Source organism: Eumetopias jubatus, unplaced genomic scaffold (assembly GCF_037043125.1).
Source record: "Eumetopias jubatus isolate StellerSeaLion01/CBP00866 unplaced genomic scaffold, mEumJub1_p1.0 scaffold_8, whole genome shotgun sequence".
NCBI lineage: Eukaryota > Metazoa > Chordata > Mammalia > Carnivora > Otariidae > Eumetopias > Eumetopias jubatus.
In genome coordinates, this window is record NW_028274814.1 from 73,622,262 (window position 1) to 73,643,022 (window position 20,761).

General features: G+C 39.1%; 1 protein-coding gene across 3 annotated transcripts in view; it reads left to right on the forward strand.

Moving 5' to 3' along the window:
• The window catches only part of TMEM117 (transmembrane protein 117), a 452,362-nt gene that overhangs the window by 11,817 nt on the left and 419,784 nt on the right, over positions 1-20,761 (forward strand). The window lies entirely within an intron of this gene.

Sequence of the window (20,761 nt, forward strand, 5' to 3'; positions counted from 1 at the left end):
CATTGCTGCTGACCCACAAGACGTCAGCCCAATCCTGCCTGCCCTTGCAGCCATTGGGGAGCTCACGTTCTGTGTTGGGCTTTACTTCTTCCCCCTGATTCAAGAGGAATGTGATTACACATCAAGATTTCCCTGGACTAGTCCACGCTCGTTAAGATACTTTGCATATCCTTGAGGACATGCCCATTGGAATGGATAGACCCGCTGAGAGTTGACAAGTAAATACACACAGAAACCTGAGGGAGCAAGTCTCAGGAGCCCAGGGAAGTTTGTATTTGCATGGTAAAGTTTTAAACTTCGCATTTCCTGCTGCCTCAACATTCCTACAAACAGACTGTGAGTGCCCCGCCCAGGTGACCAGGTGCACCAGTGTGATAAGGCTGGCCTCTGCCACACAAGTCCCCCCATCTTGCCCTCCTCGCCGGTGACCTAGTGACATTCAGACACACCAGTGACATCCTCTCACAGCTTTTGCTTTTGTACTCCTGACCCCCAATAAAGACACTTGCCCACTGTTCTTACTCTCTTGGCTCCCCACCTGCTTGGTTGAGTCTGCTCCCTTGGCCCTCCACGTCTCCTACTCACCCCCTACCCCCAGCATGGCCCCCTAGTGGCCTGCAGTGGCTCTCTCTCTAGGACTAGTGAGGATAAGAAATGCCGTTTTCCTGCCCCTCCTGTGTACCCTCTGTGGCCACACCTGACTGACCATCTCATGAAACAATACAGAACAATGTTTCTTGCTGCTTCATGACCTAGCCCCTCTCTCTTTTCCCAATGTATTCCTGTTTGAACTGTGCCATCACTGACAAATACACTGAGTACCCATCATTTACAAGGGACAGTGTTAGGTGCCATGAGACTCTTGGCTTTCAGGAGCTTGTGGTGAGCTAAGGAGATTAGACACAGACATATGAAAATACAGCTGTAATAGGACTCTGATGTCAGCATTTGATAATTGCCATGTAAGCAGGATGGCCAGTCTATTCTGAAGGAGGCAAGAAGTCATTCCCAACAGAAATGGTCAAATAAAACCTTCTAGTAGGAGTTCATGGGAACTCTAGAATCTCACAGTGAGTGGGTTTGGTGAGAGTGTCCTTGTTACATTTTCAGCCAGTCTCTGAGTACCTCTAATAGTGGTGAACTCACCATCTCCTAAGAAGTCTGGGTCTGACCACTGTTTCTGCAAGAGTTCTTGGGTCTGAACCTGAGCCGTGACTTATAGCTCCAGGAGAATTCCATTGGAGGGAGGAGGGCGTTCCAAGCTGGAGAAATGTCAAGCACCCACAGTTGTAGGGAAGAAAAAGGCGGCTGGTTTTGCGGTAGAGCAGGAGTGGGGTAGCTTTCCTGCATCGGCAGATTTGGGTGTTCTGGAGGCTGGAAAGGGAAGCTTCAAGGCAAATTGTGGAGGGTCTTGCATTTCAGGTTCAGGAGCTTAAAATTCATTCTGAAGACAAGAGGAGGCCATGGACCATGTCCTTCTTTTTTAAATTTAGATTCTGAAAGTGGTACATGCTTGTTGTGAACAAAACAAAACAACTAAACAAACCACGCCCAAATTATGTGAATGAAGTCAGAGAACATAAAAGTTTTGGATCATAAGAGTGACAGGACCAAAAAAAATATTGTAGGATGATGGATGCAGGATGACTGGCTTTGAGGTGGGGAGGGTGCCTCAGCCACTTGGGTACACCTGACCTCAAGGGATCGAGGCTAGATTTAGAAGTGGTGATGAGGATGGAGTGGAGGGGAAGGAAGGAAGCAGGAGTGTGAAGGGACACCTGATAGTGCAAGCACACTCTTCTCTTTTTAAAATTAACATCTTCATTTTAAGAACTCTGTTCCCTGAGTCCATTCCCATCGTTTACTAAACATAAGGCATAGAAACTTGAATTATCAGTAAATCATCTTACCTTCTTTTCCAAGTTTTCTGAAAGTAATGAATGTATTATTCTGGTTATTTGTAACACTAAGAGACTTTAAGAAAAAGCAGATTTATGTTCACAATTCTCTATCTCAGGTTGCGAAGATACGGATGCCACTGACTTTCCTTTCTGAAGCTTCATGTTTGCCTGAACTTGTTCACTGTTTTGGATCATGCTCATTGATTTGTCTCAATTCACTTACCAAGTAGAGGGGCCTCAGCAATATAGGACTTGATTTTGGTCACTCAGTGAATACATATTGAGCATTTTCTAGGCTCTGTGGCTCCAGCATTGAAGAAAACAAAGTCCCTGCCCTGACTGAGCTTACACTCTAGTGGAAATAGATGGACAATAAGGAAGTAAGTGGTTATATATTATGTCAGAGGGCAGTAAAGGCTGTGACAATGAATGAAGCAGGAGGGCTCTGGGGAGGCTTCTGGGAAGTTGTGGGAATTTCCTCTGATAAGGTGGACGTTTGAGCAAAGACCTGAAGGAGACGAAGGAGCAGACAGACAGCAGCTTTCTGGGGGATGATGACCCAGGAAGAGGGAGAGGCGAGTATAAAAATCCCCAAAACAATAGTATGTTTACAGTGTTTGATGAACAGCAAAGAGGCCCATGGCTGGAGCAGAGCGAACAGAAAAGAGAGTAGAAGTGGGGATGGGACGGGGTTAGCAAGATGGTAGGCATTTTGTTGTAAAAAAGCCCTTTTCCCTTAAGTAAAGGGAAGCAGCGATAAATTCTTCTGTGTAACTTTAAGAATTTAGTTTCTACTGCAGACATACTGCATTTCAAATTGGTGTTTTAGTGAAACCCTTGAGCCTTGCTTCCTGGTTCACTCTGAGATAATGCACGGTTTGTGGCCTTCTTTCTGGCAGCTCCTTTGCTCTTTAGAACTCCCATTATGGCCCCTTTATGGGGGTGCTCACCCCACCTCCCTCCCTCCAGTGGGCTCTGGAAGTGAAGAAAGCTGTTTTTTATGGTGGGTGAGTTATTCGATCATTTTAAAGAGTCTCCCACCCGTGCCTGTCCCCCATCCCTGACAGCAGCGCTAATTCTGTGATGGTATTTTTAGCAGTGGGGGTGGGGAGCTGGCCCTGACGGCAGCAGTTGTGCAGGCGGGCCCAATTGTTTGTTGCTCAAGTTCTGACTCTCAGATCACCCCCAGAGGGTAAGGAAAGCATCTTTCTCTAAGGGATAAGTAAAAGATCTGTCCATTGGAGGGCAGGGGGGTAGAGAGGGGGCTTACGGCCCTCCCTGTTTTTTCTTCATTACTCCTGCCATGAGTCTGTTAATTTAGCCACATGAAAAATGACCCTATCCATTTATTTCTAGGTTGTTCTCCTGCTTCTATTTAGAGCCTAAACAGATTACTGGATTCTATCCCCTCCACTGAATTTTGTGAACACAAGCGTTTACCAATCCAAGCATTTAAATCAGGACAGAGAATTTACTTAACAGCTGAATTCTTGATGATAGATCCAATTGAATATGAAAGAAGAATATTTTTACTCTTCCTCAGAAAACTGTCAGCAGGGGGTGGAAGAAGAGCTTGAGATACAATACTCAAGCAAGTCTAGATATTTCACCCTTAGATATACGAGACAGGTTAATAAAATGGATGTTATGCATTCATTTAAGAGGTATTTCTTATTTCTGGAGCATCTGTTCTGTGGGAGGCCCAGTTCTAGGCCTCGGGGATGCAACAGTGAATAATAATAACAACAACAGCAATAACAAAACACTCAAGGTTCTTGCTCTCATAGGTTGTACATTATGGTGGGGGAAATATAGACAATGTGGTCATTCACTCAATCCATCAAATATGTGTCTCACACATCTCTGGAACATAGTGGGATGGTACTTCCCGGTCTTGTGATTAGTTCTGGCTAGTTAGGTGTGAGCAGGGTTGATGTGTGGCATTTCTGAGCTGGAGTATTTAATTTGCACATGTAAGATCTTCTGGCTTTTTGTTCTCTTTTCCTCAGCCATCAGCAGTATTCTCTGTCTCGTTGCTGCTCCACCCAGAGTGAAGGTGATGCAGAATAGGTTCCTTACTGGCCCTTAATGAACATGTAGTTTGAGAAAGAAAGTAGACCTTTATCGTTTAAAGCCATTGAGATTTTGGAGTTGTTTGTCATTGTGGCATAACCTAGCCTAGACTGAGAAAGAAATGAAAAAAACAAAACTCCACTCTTTAAAAGACATAATTTCAGGGGCACCTGGATGGCTCAGTCGGCTAAGCATCTGCCTTCGGCTCAGGTCATGATTCCAGGATCTTGGGATCGAGTCCCATGTCGGGCTCCTTGCTCAGCGTGAAGCCTGCTTCTCCCTCTGCCTCTGCTCCCCCTGCTTGTGCTCTCTCTCCCTCTCTCACTTTTTCTCTCGCCCTCTCTCTCTCTGACAAATAAATAAATAAAATCTAAAAAACAAAACAAAACAAAACTCTTCAGACTTCAAGCCCAGCATTCTTAAAAAAAAAAAAAAGAAAGACATAATTTCAGATAACAATATATTCTATAAAGAAACTGAGACAGAGACCTGTGACAGAAAATGCCGGGATGCTAGTGTGGAGGCTCCTCTAAATTGGGTAATCAGATTAGCTTCCTTTGAGGAGTTTATATTGGAACAAAGACCTGAATGATGAGAGGAACTAGTCACGTGAAAATCTGGAAGATGTGCACTATAAATTGAAGGCATAGGAAGTGAAAAACCCATGAGTGGTGCAAACATTCGGTACACTTGAGAAACATCCAGGGTGTTTGTGGAGCTTCTAAACAGGGAGGGCGAAGAAGGAGGATGAAATAGGACTTACTGATGTAGGACTTGGTAGATCCTGGTAAAGAAATTTTATTTTAAGAATAAAACACCCTAGCATTTTGAGCAGAGAAATTATATATGATTTAGGTTTTTATAGTGACTATTTGGGTTGCTCTGAAAAAGAAATGGCTGGTTGGGGAAAAGAGTGAAAGCAGGGAGACTAACTCCTGACTGGCAGTTGGGAGACGGCTGTGTTAGTCCTTGGGAGAGGGTGTGGTGATTTGATTCAAGATGTGACATCAGTGGAGATGGGGAGAAATGGATGGAATCAGGATGCATTGTGAAGGTTGATCCCACAGGATTGGATGATGATTTGGCTATGTGTGATAAACAGAAGATTTAAGGACGTGTGTGTGTGTGTGTGCGTGTGTGTGTGTGAGTGCAACTGGGTGGATTACGTTGCTAGTAATAAAGCACAGAGATTGGGGGAAGAAAAGATTTGGGCACAAAAAAAACAGGTTTTTATTTTGGACACATGGAGGTTGAAATGCCTGTCTGTATACCCATGCTTATTCAATACAAGTTAGGTATGTATGGGGTTCCAGTCCTAGAAATATGAAGTAACTTGTATCAAACTAATCTTTCTGTAGATAAAAATTATAACCTTTTAGCCCCCTCCCCCCAAATGAGACAACCGTTTGAAGGCATTGGAGAATGACCTAAAGAAAAAAGAAACAGGTGGAGGGTGGGAGGTAATTCAGCCCTGATAAAAGGGAGCCATTCTGGTGACAGCTTTAACCCTGAAGCCAGTCCTCAGCCCATGAAGCATGAGAGCAACCATAACTCCAGTAGAAAGCCACAGTTCTCTTGATTTGTGGACTCAGAATATGGATGGAGTTCAGGGCTGGTAGAGCAGTTGGAAAGTAATGAGGGAAGTCCTGGAAAGGACAGGGTCACCACAGAGTGGGGAGGTCAAAATTAAGCCAAGTATAAACTCGGTTTCAGTCCTTGACTAACTCTCAGCTGCGCACTCTTGGGGGAAACTTCAAAAAGCCCAGAAGAAGCACTAGATGGGAAGTTGAAAGAGCTGAACAGAAATTTCAGTGGCTTTCTATTGAAATCCCAGACTGGCTGCCCTTTAGAAATAAAGATTATATCCTAGGGCTGTGGAATTTGCTTCAGGCCTGAGGACAAAACCAACATAGACCCATCCTAAGCAAGTGTAAATTCAAGCCTACACAAGTTCAGAGTGATTAGCAAATAATTGCAGTGCATGGTAGAACAACGACAACAAAATAACACTTTCCAGAGGAAGGTAACAGAATACAGAGTCTCTACAGAATGTATTATCCATAATGGCCAGTATAAAAACTACATACGCAAAAAGCCCACAGCAGCAACAACAACAACAAAAGCAAACAAAAACTCAGGACAATGTGACCCATAATCCAGAAAAATGTAGTAAATAGAAATGAACACCTAGATGATCCAGAAGTCAATTAGCAAACAAGGAATATTTATTTTAGAGAGAGAGAGAAGCGTGAGCACCCATGCGAGCGGGAGTAGGGGCAGAGGGAGAGGGAGAGAATCCTCAAGCAGACTCCCCGATGAGCACGGAGCCCAATGTGGGGCTCTGTCCCAGGACCCTGAGATCATCACCTGAGCCAAAATTAAGAGTCAGATGCTTAACCAACTGAGCCACCCAGGCACCCTAACAGACAAGGACTATAAAGCAATGTTTGTGTATTGCTCATGGGCAAATAGGGTAATACAAAGCAAACCAAAAGTAGTTTCATAGTCAAACTACTGAAAAATCAAAATAAAGAGATGATCTTGAAAGCAGCTGGAGAATAAAGTCACATTTCAGACAGGGGGAATGATGATTTGAATGATGGCCAGCAACTTACACAAACAATGGAGGTCAGAAAGTATCTTTAAAGTACTGAAATAAAAATTTCAATCCAGAATTCTAGATCCAGAAAACATATGTTTTCAAAATGAAGGCAAACTGAAGAAATTTTTCAGACAAATAACACATTTATCTCCAATAGATCTGTACCAAAGGAAATGCTAAAAAAATGTTTCTTCATCAGGAGAGCAGTGAAACCAAGGAGACATTGAAATCTATAGGAATGAATGAAGAGCACTAGGTCATAAATGTGGGGATACATTAAAAGACTACTTTTTCTTTCTTTTAATTTCTTTAAAAGACAATTGAATGTTTAAAGGAAAAATTATAGTATTATATTGTGGGGACTGTATAACATAATGAAATATATGACAATAATAACACAAAGGATGGAGATAGGTGGAATTTTACTGTTGCAAGATCTATGTTATACTAAATGGCACAATACTAACCTTAAACTGTGATTAGTTAAGGAGACATGTTGCAATCTTTGGGACAATCACTGAAAAATAATACAAAGAAGATAGATGAGAAATCTAAATAGGAAGTAAGTTAGAATACTAAAAAAATATTGTTATGCCAAAAGAAGGCAGGAAAGCAGGAACAGAGTAATAGTATATGGATGGGACAAGCATAAAGCAAACAGCAGAGTGGTGGATCTAAACCCAAATATACCTATAATTAAATTGTATGCAAGAAACCTAAACATTCCAATTAGAAGGCAGAGATTGTCAAACTGAATTAAAAGAGCTTGATCCAACATACACAGTTTATAGGCGATATACTTTAAAGACATAGAACAATTGAAATTAACCAGATGGAAAATGAATAGCTCTTATAAGCAGTTAGTATAACAAAACTGATGTGAATGTTAATCTCAGACAAAATAACCAAGGTGGACACTTCAAAATGATGAAGGGGGTCAATTCATCTGGAAGACCTAACAACTGTAAATACATTTGTACCTAACTATAGGGGTTCAAAGCATCAGAAGCTAAAACTGACAAAATTAAAGAGGAAAAAAAAGCCACAATCATCGTTGTGTAATTCATTGTTCATCTCTTAATAATTAATAGAACTAAATTAGAAAGAAAATAAGGATATAGATGATTTTGAAATTATCAACCACCTTGATTTGACATTAATAGGATATTAAACCAAAAAACATCAGAATATATACTCTTTTCAAGTGGAACAGAGCATTCACTAAGATAGACCAAGGTTTATCCTTCTCTAAGCAAAAGGGAGAATCAAGAATTCCTTGATACTTGGGCCATACTTGGAACATAAAAAAAGTCTAAGTGAATTTCAAAAAAGATAAAGTCATACTGAGTATGTTCTTTTACCACAAGGGATTAAATTAGAAATAAAAAACAAATACACAAGACACACACACACACAAATGAAATGCATAGTATTTGGAAATTTAAAAACACACTTTTAAATACCTATTGGTCAAAGAAGAATTTACAAGAAAAATTAGAAAATATTTCTAGCTGAATGATGATGAAGATATAACGTCAAAATATATGGGATGTAGCAAAAGCAGTGCTTAGAGGTAGATTTATATTTTAAAAGCTTATGTTAGAAAGGAAGAAATCATTTAAATCATTGCTTTAAGTTCCCATCTTCAAGAGTTAGAAAAAATAAGGCAAATTGAACCAAAAGTAAGTAGAAAGAAGGAAATAATAAAGAGCAGGAAGAAAAAAGAAAAAAATAGAGAAAATTAACAATTCCAAAGATTGATTTTTTTAAAAAGATCAGTAAGACTACAAATTGCGACTAAGATTGATCAAGAAGCAAAGAGAGAAAACACAAATCAAGAATGTTAAGAATTCAAGTGGGAATATTGCTACAGATCCTAAACAGGTAAAAAGTCTAGGGAATGTCAATTTATTTATGCCAGTAAATCCTCAAAATCCCAAAAAGAAATAGACAAATTTCCTGATAGACCATGTGTTGTGTGAAACTGACACAAGAAGAAATCATCTGAATATCTATCTATATAAATAGAAGTTGAAGTTATTATCTAAAACTTCTCTACAAAAAAATTTCCTGGCTTAACTGGTTCCATTTCTTGTGCTGTTGAGGACTTGTAGTTCTCATAGCAACAAGAGGGAAGCAAGGATTGATTGATTGATTGATTTAACACTTGTATAAGTAGTTGTACTTATTATATGCCTGGCAGTGGTCCAGGCACTTTCCAGATAACTTATTTGTCCAACATGTGTGGTGTTAAGGACATGGAAAGATGAAGGAAAATTTCAGGAATGACCATTTCCTACAGTATATGCAATACATTCATCAGAACTGCATGCTTCTGGCTGTTTTCTGCCCACTGGGGACAAACATTTGTGGTCAGCCCAGAGCAAATGTGTACTCTGACGGCACAAACAATCAGTGTTTGATTCTCATTTTCTCTTTGCATGCAGAATAGAAAACGATTGTTAAAAACCTGAAATAGGAAGCCCAGCTGGACTTTCTCTTCCCTGTTCTTGCCTCATTTTCTGCCTTTCCGCCTCCTGTCGGTTCTCTCGCATCTCTCCATGTTAAATCTTACCTGTTCTTCAAGTTTTACTTCAAGTGTTATCCCCGATAACATGCCTTTGTATAAACTCTCATCACCTTGCATATCAAAGGGGTTTAGTAAACATTTCTTGAGTGGATGCCATGAATAGATGAATGAATCAAGGCAGGTGCCTGTTGTGTTAGTTGAAATGAAGAAGCAACTTCTTTGTTTAGCTTCCTCCTCACTGGTATCATGGTTTTGTGCCTGGAAATTCACTCTGAATAAAATGTCTAGTTTGGCTGTCTGCACAATGGTGGCTCGTGTTTAATATGATGATGTTAGCTATTACAGAGCAGTTTGGGGACATTTGAGAGTAGATTGACTTGATTTGATTTGATAATTGAGGTATGCCAACATGAAGTTAATGTTTCATTAAAGATTAATTGGAGATACTTTTTCCAAGCATGTATGAGGGATCTTTTTTTTTCTGTGTTCAGAGTACAGTACTAGGCCCAGTTGGGTCTTTGACAATTCATCCAGGTATTGTTCTGCTAGAAAAAAACCCCCAGACCTGTCAGTTGAGAGCTTTCTGGGTCTTATCTTAAGTCCTTTATCCCTTAGTCAACATACTTATTAATTATGAAATATGTAATTGTACTTAATCTTAAATGATAATTGCTTAAAGTTAGCAATGTGAATGAGTGTGGCAGTCCCTGCTATTTCAGGGGGTGAGTTGTGACTAAGGCATTTCAAAGCTCCCTGTCTTCAGAACCACCAGCTACCTATCTCAGCCACAGGCTCATCATTTTCCATTTTTGGCTTATATCCTGTGGTAATCAAGGATTGGCCTGGAAGCAGTATTGGCATAGACCCTCATTATAAGCACAAATACTATTCTAAAAATAAATGAGAAAAGTGTCTCTGCCTCTGATGGTAGAAAACCTATGACTAAGACATTGTGTCTATTTGGCCTGTGTGGAACTCAGTGACACAGCAGGTATTAAGAAGTAGAGAAATTCTTTTTCTTTTTTTTTTTAAAGATTTTATTTATTTATTTGACACAGAGAGACACAGCGAGAGAGGGAACACAAGCAGGGGTAGTGGGAGAGGGAGAAGCAGGCTTCCCGCTGAGCAGGGAGCCCGATGCAGGGCTTGATCCCAGGACCCCGGGATCATGACCTGAGCCGAAGGCAGACGCTTAACGACTGAGCCACCCAGGCGCCCCGAGAAATTATTTTTCGAACATACTTTCTTTTAGGCATCTAATTTGCTAACTTTAGTTGAGAATTCCAAATACTCTTAATCATAGAGCTTTTGTGTGTGTGTTTTAATATTACCAGAGAATTAGCTTACTCAAGAATGCAAAATCATAAATCATTGTATGACATACTGTATTGGAAGAGTTTGAGCATGATTCGTTGACAATACCCCAGTTGTAAAGGTAATTTTGAATCTTTCCATATTCTAGTTATGACATTTAAGATAGTAATGTGCTTCCCCACTCTGCTATCAAGTAGTATGTCTTGCTCCATGATGCAAAGAAATTGTATCATGAAATAAAATTTAGTAAGTCTTTGAATTCTCAATATCCCTAATAGCTTAATGCATTTCTATAATATCCACAGATTGTAACCTACTTTTCTTCTCTTGATTCATTTTTGGCAAAGAGAAGAAAAGAAATGATGATACAAATGAGATGTTTTACTACATTGGAAAATATCTTGAAATAGAAGGTTATAAAGTCAGAGTCTAAAATGTAGGGGCCATAATCAATGAGGATGTAGGAAGACCAGTATCAAAGATGTCATGGGAAAGAAAATTTGAGAAGTGGTTACTCCCTAGAGATGAATGTCTTAAGAAAGAAAGATGTTGCAAATAGTGAAAGAGTCATTAAATGTGGTGATAGTACAAGAGAGACAACAGTTTGTAATCAAAACTGGCTTCCATTTTATCCTTTCTATGGAAGGGTAATCCTTTATAGATTTGATTTCTCAAAATGTTATCCCACAGTTTAAAACCGAAAGAAAATCTTATTTTTCTTTTTAATAAGATCAGTACAGTATAAGCAGGCACATTTAACAAGCGCTATGCAGCATAGGGATTATTTAAAAAATTAATTATTTGAGAATCTACCTAAAACCATTTAGCTTATGAGAGTATGTTTACATTTTACACATGTATCTGAAATTCTTTTAACTCTAATGTATGATATAAAGGCATCAAGCTCATCCAACATATTTGCATGTTCATGGCTCTAATGGAGCTCTTAATTCATAATCATTTTTGATATTAAAATGTAATTAAATACTGAATCTGCTGTTTTTGCTTGCTATGGATATTAGGTAAGCTCTGAGGCTTATGCTGAGGCAGCAAAACATTTTTGTTAATTTTGTCATTAAAAAAGAAAAAAATCTTGCTCCCTTTTTAAATTTTTCAAGTTTTTTTTCTTTCTTTACTGTTTTTACGTATTTTTAGTGTATCCTTTTTTCCAGTTAGTTTTTATTTCTTTCCTTTTATCATCTCAGTTTCATTCTGAGAGCTTATTTCTTGCCTTTTACAACGTTGATACTTAAGGTTTTGCTATTTCATTTTTGTTTCGTGTGTTCTTTTAGTTCTACCCTAAAGTTATCTGCATATAGATGTTTTCACTCTAATTTCTTTGTATGTGTCCAACCATCTTTTGCTCGTTTATCATACAGACAGTGAGTTATAACTGGTTTTGCTATTGCTCGCTTTTAATCTGAGCTGAAGAACCCATCTGTCTTTTCACTCACTAACCTCTGGTCTTTGGACTTCCTTGTTTCTTGTCTTTGACTCTTATTTTCCTACCCTAGTTTTTCCCACTTTGGCAATTGTTAGTAGTTTTCTCTTTTGACTAGTAGAACTGAACTTTCTCACTTCATGACATTGTAGAAGAGAATGAAGATGGTGAGGACCGGAGAACATTCTGCTTTTTCATCACAATAGATAGGAAGGAATTATGGAACTTTAATTTGTCTCTTCTTTCATGGGTGAGAGGTCAAAAAGACTTAAAAACCATATGGAATCCTGGAAGATCGTCTCATCTAGTCTGTTTTCCTCCATATTTTACTCTCTTTTTTGTTTTTAATCTATACAGCTTCTTGGATTCTGCATTCATAGTGTTCTTTTTAATTTGACGTGTCCTTCAGTTTCTTTTGTTAGCACTTGGCACACAGTACCTGCTCTGTTCACATCAGTTGAGCTGATTCAGATTACTATTTAATGTACTAGCTTCTTCACCGTCGAAATACACACCCAACCTCTTGTTTCTGGAAAGGTAATGGTGATATCAAATTGGACCCCGTGGGATAGAGTGAATCCAGGCTGACCAAAATCCCTCTTGGGATCCAGGTAGGAATTACATTTTCTCACTAGTAAATAACATTTGATATTTGATAAATTTTTTTCTAGTTTCTCAAGTAATAGGAGAGCCCCAAGGGAACTGAATTGGTTAATACAAACTGTTACTCTTTTCAGTAAATAACAAGTTAGCTTCAACCGTTTAGTAGATATAAGTTGCCCCATATTATTTTATAAATGATGTGTTTTTAAAAAATAAATACAAATAGTTTCTTCCCAACCTTAAAGAAATTAAAGGAAAAAAATGAGCTTTTTCTTCTTCTTCTTCTTCTTTTTTTTTTTTTTGCTAAAACGCAGGACAAGGGATTGGAAAGAATGGTGGGGTTGTGTGTATGTGCATGCCTGTGTGTGTGTGCGAGCGCACGTGCATGTCTGGTGTGTGGGTGTGTGTATGTGGTATGTGAGTGTGTAAAAGGAGTCAGAGTCTGGCAGGGCAAGAGGATCAGTGAAGGGGGGGGTGCCTGAGCTATACTGGGAACTGGCTGCATTCCATAGATCTAGAAGCTGCACGTCTCTTACTATTCTGGGTGCTCAGAACTCTGGACCAAATTTGCAAGTTCTTCTGGGAACTTGGAGATCCACGTCTGAGCTTTTGAGATACGTTACTGTTTCATGTTTTCAGTAGTTCAAGCAATTCATCTTGGCTTATATGTTTCTCATTCCCATTCTAAAAGTCATGCAGGATCATGTCCAATAAAGTTTCTTTCATAAATTCATTTCTCAATCTCTTGATTATTTTCTTTGCCCTTTTTCCTGTCTGTAACTTTGGCTGGATTGATCATCTAGCTGCTTAAAATTCAAAGAATCTAATTTGGGACTGGGCCTAGAACAAAAACATGTTGGGCTTGCTTTATTTATTGTTGAAATGAAGAATGACAAATTATCACCCTGTTACTGGGTTTGGCTAATAATGAGCAAGGGAAAAAAATCTGAGGACTTTTTGCCTTGCCTTTATGTTCTGCTCTTTTCTATTCCGCGTTATCTATTACTTATCTTTTTCAGAATGGTCTGGGTCCACAAGCCCTGTCTACTGCATACTGAAAAGCCCTGGATTTAGTGCCATATGGAATAATTTGAACAGCTGAAGCTTTTAGTCTGTTCAGACTTGAATATCTTGTGAGAGTAGTTTTGACTGACTTACTCCCTTTGAGTAAAGTACTCATTATGTCAGATTTCCTCTCCCTCTCCAAGATGTCACAGGGAGGGGGTACAGTAGAAGAGTGTGCCTTTTATGATCTGCAAGGTATCCAGTGGCTCATCCTGTCTCTGTGGCTTTGTCCTTTTCATTCTGGTTATTGTTTGTCTTGTTGGCATTTATGGTAAAGATTAGCAGCTGATATCACTTGTGACTTGGTTTCTCTTATTTTGTCAGGCGTGGTGGTATTTCCTGGCTGATCTGGCTCTCAGGGTCTCTGACAGGGTCATCTGTTGTTGCCTCCTACCCGAGGTGTCCCACCTCTCCTATCCCATGGCCGGCTTCTGCCAAGCATTGAGCTTTCAACTCGGTTTCCTTTGGCATTCATTGTTCTATCATCTCTGGGATCATTCAGGAATTTAGGCTGATCTTCAGGATGTGCTTTTCAAGGACTACCAGATGGAAAACAAGGGGATGGAGGAGGCATACTTGTCTCTTACCACCTCTGCCTGGAAGTAGCATATATTCTTCTTATATTCTGTGGGTGAGAATATTGGAAACTTAATTAAGATCTGAATCTGAATCTTTAACATTTATTTTACTCAGTAACCTTAGGCAATTTATAGAACTTTTACAATACAATGGACATGATAATATCTCAGAGGCTTGTTAGGAAGATTAAGTTATATAATTTCAAATGTTTTTTAGCCACTGACCTGCCCTCTTCACCTCTTAAAGCCCCTCTTACTTTTCCTGTGTCCCCTGTTCTCCTGCCCACTTAGACACCGAGAACAATTTTTATTAAGGTACTGGTTTTTTTAAACAATATGCTTGGCATAGTGCCTGATATATGGATATACAATAAATACCTACATTTATTTTGTTTGCCAAATAAACATTGGACAAACAAAAATAAAAGTGAAGAAAATTATAATTAATCTTATTATAGAGAAATAACTATTATTAGCATTTTTGCATATTCTCTCATTATCCTCCTCTTTGAAATTATTTTACAAAATTATTTAACAAACCCAATTAGGTATTTTCTTTCTTTCTTATTTGGCAGTAGTTTATAAGCATCTTTCCTTGTCAATAAATATGTATCTTCATAATTTTAATGCTTAGAAATGCTCAATTTTAGTGTATGCTTAGTGTTCTGCTGTGTTGAAAATAATCATTTTCTTGAATTTTTGGATGATTCTTACTTATTTTCCTCTTTTATAGTAAGTTTCAAATAATATCAATGTACATACATTAAGAAAAAGTTTGCTTCGTCATTTTGTTAGGAAAAATTGCTAGAATTGGGATTTCTGAGTCAAAGGATATGCAAATTTTGACTGTCTATTTATTGCCGATTTGTTTATGAACTTTGATTTTCAACTTGAAGAAATACTCATTTCTTTAAAAGCAGCCATAATCTTTGACCCATTAATTGGGAGAAGCTACTCTATAGCAATGAAAGTAATTTTATATAAACACATATGTAAATATTTATGGGGCTTTACTTGGGGTTCCAAATCCAATTCCAGTGTGTGTGGGGAAGGTTTCCTCACACCAGTACACAATTCTCTAGACACCAGCTGGGTGTCCTACCATTCAACTCCCTTCTGACTGTGTCTAGCCGAATGTGGAGTTAGATTACACACATTAAGGGTTCAGTCCTACAAGACTGCCCTCCGCTCTCATATACTTGAGATGCCAGCCGCAAACCCAAGTCATTACTGTGATTCTAACCAACTGGCAGTAAATCAGAGGTTCCCACGTTACCCACCTTGGGTTCAATTAATTTGCTAGAGCAGCTCACAGAACTCACAGAAACATTTTACTTACTAGATTACTGGTTTATTATAAAAGGATGCAACTCCGGAACAGCCAGAAGGAAGAGATTCATAGCAAAGCATCAGGGAGAGGATGTTCCCCAGTGTGGAAGCTCTTTGAACCCAGTCCTTTTGGATTCTTATAGAGGCTTCATTACACAGAGACGATTGATTAAAGCACTGGTGGAGGGTGACTGAACTCCACCCAGAGGTGGGGGAGGGAGGCCAGTGAAGTGGGACTGAAAAGTTCCAGTCCTCTAATCACTTGGTTGGCTCCTCCTCAACCAGATCCGGTTCTTAGGTGGGATCCAAAATATACCTTATTAACATAACAAAAAACACCTTTATTGATCTCAAACCTTAGGAAATTCCAAAGGTTGTAGGAGCTCCTTGCCATTAACAGGGACAAAGACCAAGCGTATATGTCTTATCTAAATTACAGTATCATAGGCTTGTAGCAGCAAATATCTGAAGTCAATGTGAATAATCAAAAATAATAAAAAGTTTGGATACGTGTGGATCATCCATGCTACATAATATTTGTCACCATTAAAAATGTATCTTTTGACTGTGGTGATATTCACGATGCTATGTTGAAAGTACAAATTGCAGAGTAATGTGCACGGTATGATTCTGTTCCTAGAAAACGAAAAAGCAAAAAAACACACACACACATATATAATCACACTTTATGTTTTGTATGTATTTTTTTTGTTTGAATATATAAAGAGTTGTGAAAGGATATATTCATGTTTTTGAAACTGAATCTCAGACACTGAATGTGAACAGATCTTTGTATTGTTTCACATGCTACAATGGAAAAGTTTCACTTTTGAATTAAAAAGTTAATAATAAAACTAAAGAAAAAAAACCCCACAGCACTTACAAACTGCTCCAACTTTCCTGCAAACTGTTTTCTTAAACTAGAAGGCTTCCTGTAGTCCCCAGAGGAATTTCAGGGCTTTGAAGAGTGTGCCCCCAAGTCAGGATGACTTTTATAATTAACGTAATTGGTATATTATTTTACACAAGGTAACAGCTAAGCTATTGGGATTTCTTCAGTTACTGATGTTCTTTTTTTTTAAATTTTTTATTGTTATGTTAATCACCATACATTACATCATTAGTTTTTGAGGTAGTGTTCCATGATTCATTGTTTGTGCATAACACCCAGTGCTCCATGCAGAACGTGCCCTCTTTAATACCCATCACCAGGCTAATCCATCTTCCCACCCTCCTCCCCTCTAGAACCCTCAGTTTGTTTTTCAGAGTCCATCGTCTCTCATGGTTCGTCTCCCCCTCCGACTTACTCCCCTTCATTCTTCCCCTCCTGCTATCTTCTTCTTTTTCTTTTTTCTTAACATATGTTGCATTATTTGTTTCAGAGGTACAGATCTCTGATTCAACAGTCTTGCACAATTCACAGCACTCACCATAGCACATACCCTCCCCAATGTCTATCACCCAGCCACCCCATCCCTCCCACCCCCCACCACGCCAGCAACACTCAGTTTGTTTCCTGAGATAGAATTCCTCATAGCAATGAGGTCATATGATACATGTCTTTCTCTGATTGACTTATTTCACTCAGCATAACACCATCCAGTTCCGTCCATGTCGTTGCAAATGGCAAGATCTCATTCCTTTTGATGGCTGCATAATATTCCATTGTGTATATATACCACATCTTCTTTATCCATTCATCTGTCAATGGACATCTTGGCTCTTTCCACAGTTTGGCTATTGTGGACATTGCTGCTATGAACATTGGGGTGCACGTACCCCTTCGGATCCCTACATTTGTATCTTTGTGGTAAATACCCCGTAGTGCAATTGCTGGATCGTATGGTAGCTCTATTTTCAACTGTTTGAGGAACCTCCATACTGTTTTCCAGAGTGGTTGCACCAGCTTGTGTTCCCACCAACAGTGTAGGAGGGTTCCCCTTTCTCCGCATCCCTGCCAACATCTGTCGTTTCCTGACTTGTTAATTTTAGCCATTCTGACGGGTGTGAGGTGGTATCTCATTGAGGTTTTGATTTGGATTTCCCTGATGCCGAGCGATGTTGAGCACTTTTTCATGTGTCTGTTGGCCATTTGGATGTCTTCTTTGGAAAAATGTCTGTTCATGTCTTCTGCCCATTTCTTGATTGGATTCTTTGTTCTTTGGGTGTTGAGTTTGACAAGTTCTTTATAGATTTTGGATACTAGCCCTTTATCTGATATGTCATTTGCAAATATTTTCTCCCATTCTGTCAGTTGTCTTTTGGTTTTGTGGACTGTTTCTTTTGCTGTGCAAAAGCTTTTTATCTTGATGAAATCCCAATAGTTCATTTTTGCCCTGGCTTCCCGTGCCTTTGGCGATGTTTCTAGGAAGAAGTTGCTGCGGCTGAGGTCGAAGGGGTTGCTACCTGTGTTCTCCTTTAGGATTTGGATGGACTCCTGTCTCACGTTTAGGTCTTTCAACCATTTGGAGTCTATTTTTGTGTGTGGTGTAAGGAAATGGTCCAGTTTCATTCTTCTGCATGTGGCTGTCCAATTTTCCCAACACCATTTGTTGAAGAGAACAAAAAACACTATTTGTTTTTTCCATTGGACATTCTTTCCTGCTTTGTCAAAGATGAGTTGACCATAGAGTTGAGGGTCCATTTCTGGGCTCTCTATTCTGTTCCACTGATCTATGTGTCTGTTTTTGTGCCAGTACCATACTGTCTTGATGATGACAGCTTTGTAATAGAGCTGGAAGTCCGGAATTGTGATGCCACCAGCTTGGCTTTTCTTTTTCAAGATTCCTCTGGCTATTCGGGGTCTCTTCTGGTTCCATACAAATTTTAGGATTATTTGTTCCATTTCTTTGAAAAAAGTGGATGGTATTTTGATGGGGATTGCATTGAATGTGTAGATTGCTGTAGGTAGCATTGACATCTTCACAATGTTGGTTCTTCCAATCCATGAGCATGGAACGTTTTTCCATTTCTTTGTGTCTTCTTCAATTTCTTTCTTGAGTATTTTATAGTTTTCTGAGTACAGATACTTTGCCTTTTTGGTTAAATTTATTCCTAGATATCTTATGGTTTTGGGTACAATTGTAAATGGGATCGACTCCTTGATTTGTCTCTCTTCTATCTTGTTGTTGGTGTATAGGAATGCCACTGATTTCTGTGCATTGATTTTATATCCTGCTACTTTATTGAATTCCTGTATCAGTTCTAGCGGTTTTTGGGTGGAGTCTTTTGGGTTTCCACATAAAGTATCATATCATCTGCAAAGAATGAGAGTTTGACTTCCTCTTTGCCGATTTGGATGCCTTTGATTTCTCTTTGTTGTCTGATTGCTGTGGCTAGGACTTTTAATACTATGTTGAATAGCAGTGGTGAGAGTGGACATCCCTGCCGCGTTCCTGACCTTAGGGAAAAAGCTCTCAGCTTTTCCCGATTGAGAATGATATTCGCTGTAGGTTTTTCATACATGGCTTTTATGATATTGAGGTATGTACCCTCTATCCCTATACTCTGAAGAGTTTTGATCAAGAAAGGATGTTGTACTTTTTTTTTTAAAGATTTTATTTATTTATTTGAGAGAAAGAATGAGAGAGAGAGAGCACATGAGAGGGGGGAGGGTCAGAGGGAGAAGCTGACTCCCTGCTGAGCAGGGAGCCCGATGCGGGACTCGATCCTGGGACTCCAGGATCATGACCTGAGCCAAAGGCAGTGGCTTAACCAACTGAGCCACCCAGGTGCCTGAAAGGATGCTGTACATTGTCAAATGCTTTTTCTGCATCTATTGAGAGGATCATATGATTCTTGCTCTTAACTTTTGTTAATGTATTGTATCACGTTGATTGATTTGCGGATGTTGAACCAACCTTGCAGCCCAGGGATAAATCCCACTTGGTCATGGTGAATGATCTTTTTAATGTACTGTTGGATCCTATTGGCTAGTATTTTGGTGAGAATTTTTGCATCCATGTTCATCAAGGATATTGGTCTGTAATTCTCCTTTTTGATGGGGTCTTTGTCTGGTTTTGGGATCAAGGTAATGGTGGCCTCATAAAATGAGTTTGGAGGTTTTCCTTCCATTTCTATTTTTTGGAACAGTTTCAGGAGAATAGGTACTAATTCTTCTTGAAATGTCTGGTAGAATTCCCCCGGGAAGCCATCTGGCCCTGGGCTTTTGTTTGTTGGGAGATTTTTGATGACTGCTTCAATTTCCTTAGTGGTTATAGATCTGTTCAGGTTTTCTGTTTCTTCCTGGTTCAATTTTGGTAGTTGATACATCTCTAGAAATGCACCCGTTTCTTCCAGGTTATCTAATTTGCTGGCATAGAGTTGCTCATAATATGTTCTTATAATTGTTTGTATTTCTTTGGTGTTGGTTGTGATCGCTCCTCTTTCATTCATTATTTTGTTGATTTGGGTCATTTCTCTTTTCTTTTTGATAAGTCTGGCCAGGGGTTTATCAATCTTGTTAATTCTTTCAAAGAACCAGCTCCTAGTTTCGTTGATCTGTTCTACTGTTCTTTTGGTTTCTATTTCATTCATTTCTGCTCTGATCTTTATGATTTCTCTTCTCCTGCTGGGTTTAGGCTTTATTTGCTGTTCTTTCTCCAGCTCCTTTAGGTGTAGGGTTAGTTTGTGTATTTGAGACCTTTTTTGTTTCTTGAGAAAGGCTTGTATTGCTATATACTTTCCTCTCAGGACTGCCTTTGCTGTATCCCAAAGATTTTGAACAGTTGTGTTTTCATTTTTATTGGTTTCCATGAATTTTTTTAATTCTTCTTTAATTTCCTGGTTGACCCATTCATTCTTTAGTAGGATGCTCTTTAGCCTCCATGTATTTGAGTTCTTTCCGACTTTCCTCTGGTGATTGAGTTCTAGTTTCAAAGCATTGTGGTCTGAAAATATGCAGGGAATAACCCCAATCTTTTGGTACCGGTTGAGACCTGATTTGTGACCTAGGATGTGATCAATTCTGGAGAATGTTCCATGGGCACTAGAGAAGAATGTGTATTCCGTTGCTTTGGGATGGAATGTTCTGAATATGTCTGTGAAGTCCATTTGGTCCAGTGTGTCATTTAAAGTCTTTATTTCCTTGTTGATCTTTCGCTTAGATGATCTGTCCATTTCAGTGAGGGCGCTGTTAAAGTCCCTCACTATTATTGTATTGTTGTCAATGTGTTTCTTTGCTTTTGTTATTAATTGCCTTATATAATTGGCTGCTCCCATGTTAGGGGCATAGATATTTACAATTGTTAGATCTTCTTGTTGGATAGACCCTTTAAGTAGGCTATAGTGTCCTTCTTCATCTCTTATTACAGTCTTTGGTTTAAA